Consider the following 12,341-nt stretch of genomic DNA (forward strand, 5'->3'; position numbering starts at 1 on the left):
CCCCCTGTCTCCCCCCTCTACACAGAGGTGTAATTATATATCAGCTGGTGTTAAAAGGGTGTTGTGCACCCACATCACACAGCTCTCTGCACTCTCCTCAAACATGACAACCTCCACCTGCCTCCCCCTCCCCCCTAAACAGAGGTGTAATCATTTATCAGCTGGTGGTAAAAGGGTGTTGTGAACCCACATCACACAGCTCTCTGCACTCTTCTCAAGCATGACAACCTCCACCTGCCTCCCCCTCCTCCCTACACAGAGGTGTAATCATATATCAGCTGGTGGTAAAAGGGTGTTGTGAACCCACATCACACAGCTCTCTCCACTATTTTCAACCATGACGACCACCCCCCCTACACACAAGTGTTATCTTATATCAGCTAGTGGTAAAAGGGTGTTGTGAACCCACATCACACAGCTCTCTCCACTCTTCTCAAATATGACAACCTCCCCCTGTCTCCCCCCTCTACATAGAGGTGTAATCATATATCAGCTGGTGGTAAAAGGGTGTTGTGAACCCACATCACACAGCTCTCTGCACTCTTCTCAAACATGATAACCTCCACCTGCCTCCCCCTCCCCCTACACAGAGGTGTAACCATTTATAAGCTGGTGGTAAGAGGGTGTTGTGAACCCACATCACACAGCTCTCTGCACTCTCCTCAAACATGACAATCCCCCCCTCCCCCTACACACAGGTGTAATCATATATCAGCTGGTGGTAAAAGGGTGTTGTGAACCAACATCACACAGCTCCCAGCACTCTTCTCAAACATGACAACCTCCCCCTGCCTCCCCCCTACACTGAGGTGTAATTATATATCAGCTGGTGGTAAAAGGGTGATGTGAACTAGGCTTGAGTCGGTACGGTCGATCACACCGGGACCCGACCGTTGCCGTCGGGTCCCGGTTTCGTTTTTTGAGAACCGACGCTCCGAAAAAAATAATGAAATATGTAAGAAATTGCAGTTTTGCACACCACTAAAATCAATCCACCTTAAAACTTAAGTATTTAATTGTTACCAATCATATTCCAGCTCATCCTGAATCAATCCGAACTGCTGATATAAATATGGGTTGCAGAGCAGTTCGCCCCATATGGGGTTGTTGTTGCCAGCTGCTAGCTAGCTACTATACTGGCCGGGTTTCTTGGCAGGATTAATAAATCAGGTTGAAAGAAACGTTAATGTTTGAATAATAAAACGGCTTTCTAAAAAGTACTTCCTTACAACATACCGAATGAATAATTTTAAAAAGACAAAATAGATATTTTTTCTTTGATTTTGAACACCGCATGCTTCTTTTAAAAGCTGAAAATTACTTGGTAATCACAAGAAGTTTCGATACGGATAGCTGTTGCAAGGCAAGTTCAGACTAGTCTCGGAAAAATGCGCCAGTGCACCTCGTTAGCTGTAATGCGTGCCCAAACGAACCCAAACAAAGACGTGATCGTAACGAGAAAAAAATAATTAAAACTACGAGAGCACAATTGGAAAGACAATATACTCAAAATTATCGTAAGCAGATACATAACTTGGAGGGAGAATACAATAGTTGTCCAAGAAAAGCCACAGAAATAGTGATATTTAAGGAGTTACTATAGGTACAATCATTATCGGAATGGCCCTGCTGCGATTTCCGAATTACACGTGTTTAAATTGAACACGAGGCTAGCAAACCAAAAACTGCCCTCTACGGTAGAAAGCAGTATAACAAAGGATTCAAGTATTTGCAGCAGCAAGGCCCCTTGCGATAAAAATGTACCCAGTTACTCCTCGATTATCACTATTTCTGTGGCTTTTCTTGGACAACTATTGTATTCTTCCTCCAAGTTATGTATCTGCTTACGATAATTTTGAGTATATTGTCTTTCCAATTGTGCTCTCGTAGTTTTTAATGATTTTTTTCTCGTTACGATCACGTCTTTGTTTGGGTTCGTTTGGGCACGGATTACAGCTAACGAGGTGCACTGGCGCATTTTTCCGAGACTAGTCTGAACTTGCCTTGCAACAGCTATCCGTATCGAAACTTCTTGTGATTACCAAGTAATTTTCAGCTTTTAAAAGAAGCATGCGGTGTTCAAAATCAAAGAAAAAATATCTATTTTGTCCTTTTAAAATTATTCGATCGGTATGTTGTAAGGAAGTACTCTTTAGAAGGCCGTTTTATTATTCTAACATTCATATTTTTTTACCCAATTTATTCAACCTGCATGAATCAAAATGGCGGCACGAATGTTGTCTTTCTATTTTTGCCCCAGTTTTTTTTACTTTTAGAGGCACGATAATGGCACTAAACATCGCCAATCATGGATGAAAATAATGTCAAATGGAATAATATACCGATCTGAGCCCAGGTATGCATGTGTTGATTTATTTGATTGATAAAAAAGGTCACTTTTAAGGGACATACCGATGATATGCGTTTTTATACAGGCAAGTGACAAATCCTGCGAGCTGATTTCGGGACACCGGGTCCCGATCGGTGCGAGGCCGTCGGGACCCGGTTTATGAAAATCCCGACATGACTCAGGCCTAATGTGAACCCACGTCACACAGCTCTCTGCACCTTTCTCAAACATAACAATCCCCCCTCCCCCCTACACACAGGTGTTATCTTATATCAGCTTGTGGTAAAAGGGTGTTGTGAACCCACATCACACAGCTCTAAGCACTCTTCTCAAACATGACAACCTTCACCTAACTCCCCCTCCCCCCTACACAGAGGTGTAATCATATATCAGCTGGTGGTAAAAGGGTGTTGTGAACCCACATCACACAGCTCTTGCCACTCTTCTCAACCATGACGACCACCCCCTCTACACACAGGTGTTATCTTATATCAGCTGGTGGTAAAAGGGTGTTGTGAACCCACATCACACAGCTCTCTCCACTCTTCTCAACCATGATGACCACCCCCCCCCCCCCTACACACAGGTGTTATCTTATATTAGCTTGTGGTAAAAGGGTGTTGTGAACCCACATCACACAGCTCCCAGCACTCTTCTCAACCAGGACGACCACCCCCTCTACACACAGGTGTTATCTTATATCAGCTGGTGGTAAAAGGGTGTTGTGAACCCACATCACACAGCTCTCTCCACTCTTCTCAACCATGATGACCACACCCCCCCCCCCCTATACACAGGTGTTATCTTATATTAGCTTGTGGTAAAAGGGTGTTGTGAACCCACATCACACAGCTCTCTCCACTCTTCTCAAATATGACAACCTCCCCCTGTCTCCCCCCTCTACATAGAGGTGTAATCATATATCAGCTGGTGGTAAAAGGGTGTTGTGAACCCACATCACACAGCTCTCTGCACTCTTCTCAAACATGATAACCTCCACCTGCCTCTCCCTCCCCCTACACAGAGGTGTAATCATTTATAAGCTGGTGGTAAGAGGGTGTTGTGAACCCACATTACACAGCTCTCTGCACTCTCCTCAAACATGACAATCCCCCTCCCCCTACACAGAGGTGTAATCATATATCAGCTGGTGGTAAAAGGGTGTACGTGCACCCACATCACACAGCTCTCTTATCAAACATGATGAACCTCCCCCCTACACACAGGTGTAATCATATATCGGCTGGTGGTAAAAGGTTGTTGTGAACCCACATCACACAGCTCCTAGAACTCTTTTCAAACATGACAACCTTCCCTTGACTCCCCCTCCCCCTACACAGAGGTGTAATCATATATAAGCTGGTGGTAAAAGGGTGTTTTGAAGCCACATCACACAGCTTTCTGCACTTTTCTCAAACATGACAACCTCCCCCTGTCTCCCCCCTCTACACAGAGGTGTAATTATATATCAGCTGGTGTTAAAAGGGTGTTGTGCACCCACATCACACAGCTCTCTGCACTCTTCTCAAACATGATAACCTCCACCTGCCTCCCCCTCCCCCCTACACAGAGGTGTAATAATTTATATGCTGGTGGTAAGAGGGTGTTGTGAACCCACATCACAAAGCTCTCTGCACTCTCCTCAAACATGACAATCTCCCCTCCCCCTACATACAGGTGTAATCATATATCAGCTGGAGATAAAAGGGTGTACGTGCACCCACATCACACAGCTCTCTTCTCAAACATGATGAACCTCCCCTCTACACACAGGTGTAATCATATATCGGCTGGTGGTAAAAGGTTGTTGTGAACCCACATCACACAGCTCCCAGCACTCTTCTCAAACATGACAACCTCCCCCTGCCTCCCCCCTACACCGAGGTGTAATTATATATCAGCTTGTGGTAAAAGGGTGTTGTGAACCCACATCACACAGCTCTCTCCACTCTTCTCAAATATGACAACCTCCCCCTGCATCCCCCTCCCCCCTACACAGAGGTGTAATTATATATCAGCAGGTGATAAAAGGGTGTACGTGCACCCACATCACACAGCTCTCTGCACTCTTCTCAAGCATGACAACCTCCACCTGCCTCCCCCTCCCCCCTACACAGAGGTGTAATCATATATCAGCTGGTGGTAAAAGGGTGTACGTGCACCCACATCACACAGCTCTCTTATCAAACATGATGAACCTCCCCCCTACACACAGGTGTAATCATATATCGGCTGGTGGTAAAAGGTTGTTGTAAACCCACATCACACAGCTCCTAGAACTCTTTTCAAACATGACAACCTTCCCTTGACTCCCCCTCCCCCTACACAGAGGTGTAATCATATATAAGCTGGTGGTAAAAGGGTGTTTTGAAGCCACATCACACAGCTTTCTGCACTTTTCTCAAACATGACAACCTCCCCCTGTCTACCCCCTCTACACAGAGGTGTAATTATATATCAGCTGGTGTTAAAAGGGTGTTGTGCACCCACATCACACAGCTCTCTGCACTCTCCTCAAACATGACAACCTCCACCTGCCTCCCCCTCCCCCCTAAACAGAGGTGTAATCATTTATCAGCTGGTGGTAAAAGGGTGTTGTGAACCCACATCACACAGCTCTCTGCACTCTTCTCAAGCATGACAACCTCCACCTGCCTCCCCCTCCTCCCTACACAGAGGTGTAATCATATATCAGCTGGTGGTAAAAGGGTGTTGTGAACCCACATCACACAGCTCTCTCCACTATTTTCAACCATGACGACCACCCCCCCCCCCCCCCCCTACACACAAGTGTTATCTTATATCAGCTGGTGGTAAAAGGGTGTTGTGAACCCACATCACACAGCTCTCTCCACTCTTCTCAAATATGACAACCTCCCCCTGTCTCCCCCCTCTACATAGAGGTGTAATCATATATCAGCTGGTGGTAAAAGGGTGTTGTGAACCCACATCACACAGCTCTCTGCACTCTTCTCAAACATGATAACCTCCACCTGCCTCCCCCTCCCCCTACACAGAGGTGTAATCATTTATAAGCTGGTGGTAAGAGGGTGTTGTGAACCCACATCACACAGCTCTCTGCACTCTCCTCAAACATGACAATCCCCCCTCCCCCTACACACAGGTGTAATCATATATCAGCTGGTGGTAAAAGGGTGTTGTGAACCAACATCACACAGCTCCCAGCACTCTTCTCAAACATGACAACCTCCCCCTGCCTCCCCCCTACACCGAGGTGTAATTATATATCAGCTGGTGGTAAAAGGGTGTTGTGAACCTACATCACACAGCTCTCTCCACCCTTCTCAAATATGACAACCTCCCCCTGCATCACCCTCCCCCCTACACAGAGGTGTAATTATATATCAGCTGGTGGTAAAAGGGTATTGTGAACCCACATCACACAGCTCCCAGCACTCTTTTCAAACATGACAACCTCCCCCTCCCCCCTACACAGAGGTGTAATCATATATCAGCTGGTGGTAAAAGGGTGTTATGAACCCACATCACGCAGCTCTCTGCATTCTTCTCAAACATGACAATCCCCCTCCCCCTACACAGAGGTGTAATCATATATCAGCTGGTGGTAAAAGGGTGTACGTGCACCCACATCACACAGCTCTCTTATCAAACATGATGAACCTCCCCCCTACACACAGGTGTAATCATATATCGGTTGGTGGTAAAAGGTTGTTGTGAACCCACATCACACAGCTCCTAGAACTCTTTTCAAACATGACAACCTTCCCTTGACTCCCCCTCCCCCTACACAGAGGTGAAATCATATATAAGCTGGTGGTAAAAGGGTGTTTTGAAGCCACATCACACAGCTTCCTGCACTTTTCTCAAACATGACAACCTCCCCCTGTCTCCCCCCTCTACACAGAGGTCTTATTATATATCAGCTGGTGTTAAAAGGGTGTTGTGCACCCACATCACACAGCTCTCTGCACTCTTCTCAAACATGATAACCTCCACCAGCCTCCCCCTCCCCCCTACACAGAGGTGTAATAATTTATATGCTGGTGGTAAGAGGGTGTTGTGAACCCACATCACACAGCTCTCTGCACTCTCCTCAAACATGACAATCTCCCTCCCCCTACACACAGGTGTAATCATATATCAGCTGGTGATAAAAGGGTGTACGTGCACCCACATCACACAGCTCTCTTATCAAACATGATGAACCTCCCCCCTTCACACAGGTGTAATCATATATCGGCTGGTGGTAAAAGGTTGTTGTGAACCCACATCACACAGCTCCCAGCACTTTTCTCAAACATGACAACCTCCCCCTGTCTCCCCCCTCTACACAGAGGTGTAATTATATATCAGCTGGTGGTAAAAGGGTGTACGTGCACCCACATCACACAGCTCTCTTATCAAACATGATGAACCTCCCCCCTACACACACCCTGGACAGCTGTCAACGTAGCTTTTTGGGTGCAACAAATTCAAGATTCAAGGTGTAATCATATATCGGCTGGTGGTAAAAGGTTGTTGTAAACCCACATCACACAGCTCCTAGAACTCTTTTCAAACATGACAACCTTCCCTTGACTCCCCCTCCCCCTACACAGAGGTGTAATCATATATAAGCTGGTGGTAAAAGGGTGTTTTGAAGCCACATCACACAGCTTTCTGCACTTTTCTCAAACATGACAACCTCCCCCTGTTTCCCCCCTCTACACAGAGGTGTAATTATATATCAGCTGGTGTTAAAAGGGTGTTGTGCACCCACATCACACAGCTCTCTGCACTCTCCTCAAACATGACAACCTCCACCTGCCTCCCCCTCCCCCCTAAACAGAGGTGTAATCATTTATCAGCTGGTGGTAAAAGGGTGTTGTGAACCCACATCACACAGCTCTCTGCACTCTTCTCAAGCATGACAACCTCCACCTGCCTCCCCCTCCTCCCTAAACAGAGGTGTAATCATATATCAGCTGGTGGTAAAAGGGTGTTGTGAACCCACATCACACAGCTCTCTCCACTATTTTCAACCATGACGACCACCCCCCCCCCCTACACACAAGTGTTATCTTATATCAGCTGGTGGTAAAAGGGTGTTGTGAACCCACATCACACAGCTCTCTGCACTCTTCTCAACATGATAACCTCCACCTGCCTCCCCCTCCCCCTACACAGAGGTGTAATCATTTATAAGCTGGTGGTAAAAGGGTGTTATGAACCCACATCACGCAGCTCTCTGCATTCTTCTCAAACATGACAATCCCCCTCCCCCTACACAGAGGTGTAATCATATATCAGCTGGTGGTAAAAGGGTGTACGTGCACCCACATCACACAGCTCTCTTATCAAACATGATGAACCTCCCCCCTACACACAGGTGTAATCATATATCGGCTGGTGGTAAAAGGTTGTTGTGAACCCACATCACACAGCTCCTAGAACTCTTTTCAAACATGACAACCTTCCTTTGACTCCCCCTCCCCCTACACAGAGGTGTAATCATATATAAGCTGGTGGTAAAAGGGTGTTTTGAAGCCACATCACACAGCTTTCTGCACTTTTCTCAAACATGACAACCTCCCCCTGTCTCCCCCCTCTACACAGAGGTCTAATTATATATCAGCTGGTGTTAAAAGGGTGTTGTGCACCCACATCACACAGCTCTCTGCACTCTTCTCAAACATGATAACCTCCACCTGCCTCCCCCTCCCCCCTACACAGAGGTGTAATAATTTATATGCTGGTGGTAAGAGGGTGTTGTGAACCCACATCACACAGCTCTCTGCACTCTCCTCAAACATGACAATCTCCCCTCCCCCTACACACAGGTGTAATCATATATCAGCTGGTGATAAAAGGGTGTACGTGCACCCACATCACACAGCTCTCTTCTCAAACATGATGAACCTCCCCCCTACACACAGGTGTAATCATATAACGGCTGGTGGTAAAAGGTTGTTGTGAACCCACATCACACAGCTCCCAGCACTCTTCTCAAACATGACAACCTCCCCCTGCCTCCCCCCTACACCGAGGTGTAATTATATATCAGCTTGTGGTAAAAGGGTGTTGTGAACCCACATCACACAGCTCTCTCCACTCTTCTCAAATATGACAACCTCCCCCTGCATCCCCCTCCCCCCTACACAGAGGTGTAATTATATATCAGCAGGTGATAAAAGGGTGTACGTGCACCCACATCACACAGCTCTCTGCACTCTTCTCAAGCATGACAACCTCCACCTGCCTCCCCCTCCCCCCTACACAGAGGTGTAATCATATATCAGCTGGTGGTAAAAGGGTGTACGTGCACCCACATCACACAGCTCTCTTATCAAACATGATGAACCTCCCCCCTACACACAGGTGTAATCATATATCGGCTGGTGGTAAAAGGTTGTTGTAAACCCACATCACACAGCTCCTAGAACTCTTTTCAAACATGACAACCTTCCCTTGACTCTCCCTCCCCCTACACAGAGGTGTAATCATATATAAGCTGGTGGTAAAAGGGTGTTTTGAAGCCACATCACACAGCTTTCTGCACTTTTCTCAAACATGACAACCTCCCCCTGTCTCCCCCCTCTACACAGAGGTGTAATTATATATCAGCTGGTGTTAAAAGGGTGTTGTGCACCCACATCACACAGCTCTCTCCACTCTTCTCAAATATGACAACCTCCCCCTGCATCCCCCTCCCCCCTACACAGAGGTGTAATTATATATCAGCAGGTGATAAAAGGGTGTACGTGCACCCACATCACACAGCTCTCTGCACTCTTCTCAAGCGTGACAACCTCCACCTGCCTCCCCCTCCCCCCTACACAGAGGTGTAATCATATATCAGCTGGTGGTAAAAGGGTGTACGTGCACCCACATCACACAGCTCTCTTATCAAACATGATGAACCTCCCCCCTACACACAGGTGTAATCATATATCGGCTGGTGGTAAAAGGTTGTTGTAAACCCACATCACACAGCTCCCAGCACTCTTCTCAAACATGACAACCTCCCCCTGCCTCCCCCCTACACCGAGGTGTAATTATATATCAGCTGGTGTTAAAAGGGTGTTGTGCACCCACATCACACAGCTCTCTGCACTCTCCTCAAACATGACAACCTCCACCTGCCTCCCCCTCCCCCCTAAACAGAGGTGTAATCATTTATCAGCTGGTGGTAAAAGGGTGTTGTGAACCCACATCACACAGCTCTCTGCACTCTTCTCAAGCATGACAACCTCCACCTGCCTCCCCCTCCTCCCTAAACAGAGGTGTAATCATTTATCAGCTGGTGGTAAAAGGGTGTTGTGAACCCACATCACACAGCTCTCTCCACTATTTTCAACCATGACGACCACCCCCCCCCCCCCCTACACACAAGTGTTATCTTATATCAGCTGGTGGTAAAAGGGTGTTGTGAACCCACATCACACAGCTCTCTGCACTCTTCTCAAACATGATAACCTCCACCTGCCTCCCCCTCCCCCTACACAGAGGTGTAATCATTTATAAGCTGGTGGTAAAAGGGTGTTATGAACCCACATCACGCAGCTCTCTGCATTCTTCTCAAACATGACAATCCCCCTCCCCCTACACAGAGGTGTAATCATATATCAGCTGGTGGTAAAAGGGTGTACGTGCACCCACATCACACAGCTCTCTTATCAAACATGATGAACCTCCCCCCTACACACAGGTGTAATCATATATCGGCTGGTGGTAAAAGGTTGTTGTGAACCCACATCACACAGCTCCTAGAACTCTTTTCAAACATGACAACCTTCCCTTGACTCCCCCTCCCCCTACACAGAGGTGTAATCATATATAAGCTGGTGGTAAAAGGGTGTTTTTGAAGCCACATCACACAGCTTTCTGCACTTTTCTCAAACATGACAACCTCCCCCTGTCTCCCCCCTCTACACAGAGGTCTAATTATATATCAGCTGGTGTTAAAAGGGTGTTGTGCACCCACATCACACAGCTCTCTGCACTCTTCTCAAACATGATAACCTCCACCTGCCTCCCCCTCCCCCCTACACAGAGGTGTAATAATTTATATGCTGGTGGTAAGAGGGTGTTGTGAACCCACATCACACAGCTCTCTGCACTCTCCTCAAACATGACAATCTCCCCTCCCCCTACACACAGGTGTAATCATATATCAGCTGGTGATAAAAGGGTGTACGTGCACCCACATCACACAGCTCTCTTCTCAAACATGATGAACCTCCCCCCTACACACAGGTGTAATCATATATCGGCTGGTGGTAAAAGGTTGTTGTGAACCCACATCACACAGCTCCCAGCACTCTTCTCAAACATGACAACCTCCCCCTGCCTCCCCCCTACACCGAGGTGTAATTATATATCAGCTTGTGGTAAAAGGGTGTTGTGAACCCACATCACACAGCTCTCTCCACTCTTCTCAAATATGACAACCTCCCCCTGCATCCCCCTCCCCCCTACACAGAGGTGTAATTATATATCAGCAGGTGATAAAAGGGTGTACGTGCACCCACATCACACAGCTCTCTGCACTCTTCTCAAGCATGACAACCTCCACCTGCCTCCCCCTCCCCCCTACACAGAGGTGTAATCATATATCAGCTGGTGGTAAAAGGGTGTACGTGCACCCACATCACACAGCTCTCTTATCAAACATGATGAACCTCCCCCCTACACACAGGTGTAATCATATATCGGCTGGTGGTAAAAGGTTGTTGTAAACCCACATCACACAGCTCCTAGAACTCTTTTCAAACATGACAACCTTCCCTTGACTCCCCCTCCCCCTACACAGAGGTGTAATCATATATAAGCTGGTGGTAAAAGGGTGTTTTGAAGCCACATCACACAGCTTTCTGCACTTTTCTCAAACATGACAACCTCCCCCTGTCTCCCCCCTCTACACAGAGGTGTAATTATATATCAGCTGGTGTTAAAAGGGTGTTGTGCACCCACATCACACAGCTCTCTCCACTCTTCTCAAATATGACAACCTCCCCCTGCATCCCCCTCCCCCCTACACAGAGGTGTAATTATATATCAGCAGGTGATAAAAGGGTGTACGTGCACCCACATCACACAGCTCTCTGCACTCTTCTCAAGCATGACAACCTCCACCTGCCTCCCCCTCCCCCCTACACAGAGGTGTAATCATATATCAGCTGGTGGTAAAAGGGTGTACGTGCACCCACATCACACAGCTCTCTTATCAAACATGATGAACCTCCCCCCTACACACAGGTGTAATCATATATCGGCTGGTGGTAAAAGGTTGTTGTAAACCCACATCACACAGCTCCCAGCACTCTTCTCAAACATGACAACCTCCCCCTGCCTCCCCCCTACACCGAGGTGTAATTATATATCAGCTTGTGGTAAAAGGGTGTTGTGAACCCACATCACACAGCTCTCTCCACTCTTCTCAAGCATGACAACCTCCACCTGCCTCCCCTCCTCCCTACACAGAGGTGTAATCATATATCAGCTGGTGGTAAAAGGGTGTTGTGAACCCACATCACACAGCTCTCTCCACTATTTTCAACCATGACGACCACCCCCCCCCCCCTACACACAAGTGTTATCTTATATCAGCTGGTGGTAAAAGGGTGTTGTGAACCCACATCACACAGCTCTCTCCACTCTTCTCAAATATGACAACCTCCCCCTGTCTCCCCCCTCTACATAGAGGTGTAATCATATATCAGCTGGTGGTAAAAGGGTGTTGTGAACCCATATCACACAGCTCTCTGCACTCTTCTCAAACATGACGACCCCCCCCCCCCTACACACAGGTGTAATTATATATCAGCTGGTTGTAAAAGGGTGTTGTGAACCCACGTCACACAGCTCTCTGCATTCTTCTCAAATATGACAATCCCCCTCCCCCCTTCACAGATGTAATCATATATCAGAGTGTACCTGTACTCGCATCACATAGTTTTGGGGGCAGCATCACCAAAAGTTATAGGTGGGTAGATTATACCAAGATACACCTCCATACAAAATTTGAAAC

The 12,341-nt window shown here is 47.2% G+C and overlaps 1 protein-coding gene across 1 annotated transcript in view; it reads right to left on the reverse strand.

Annotated features, from left to right (window-relative positions):
• LOC593812 (WD repeat-containing protein 75) overlaps nt 1-12,341 on the reverse strand; it is a 51,126-nt gene that overhangs the window by 32,406 nt on the left and 6,379 nt on the right. The gene's annotated exons all lie outside the window — the stretch shown is intronic.

The sequence above is a fragment of the Strongylocentrotus purpuratus genome, unplaced genomic scaffold (assembly GCF_000002235.5).
Source record: "Strongylocentrotus purpuratus isolate Spur 01 unplaced genomic scaffold, Spur_5.0 spur5_scaffold_19, whole genome shotgun sequence".
Classification (NCBI taxonomy): Eukaryota; Metazoa; Echinodermata; class Echinoidea; order Camarodonta; family Strongylocentrotidae; genus Strongylocentrotus; species Strongylocentrotus purpuratus.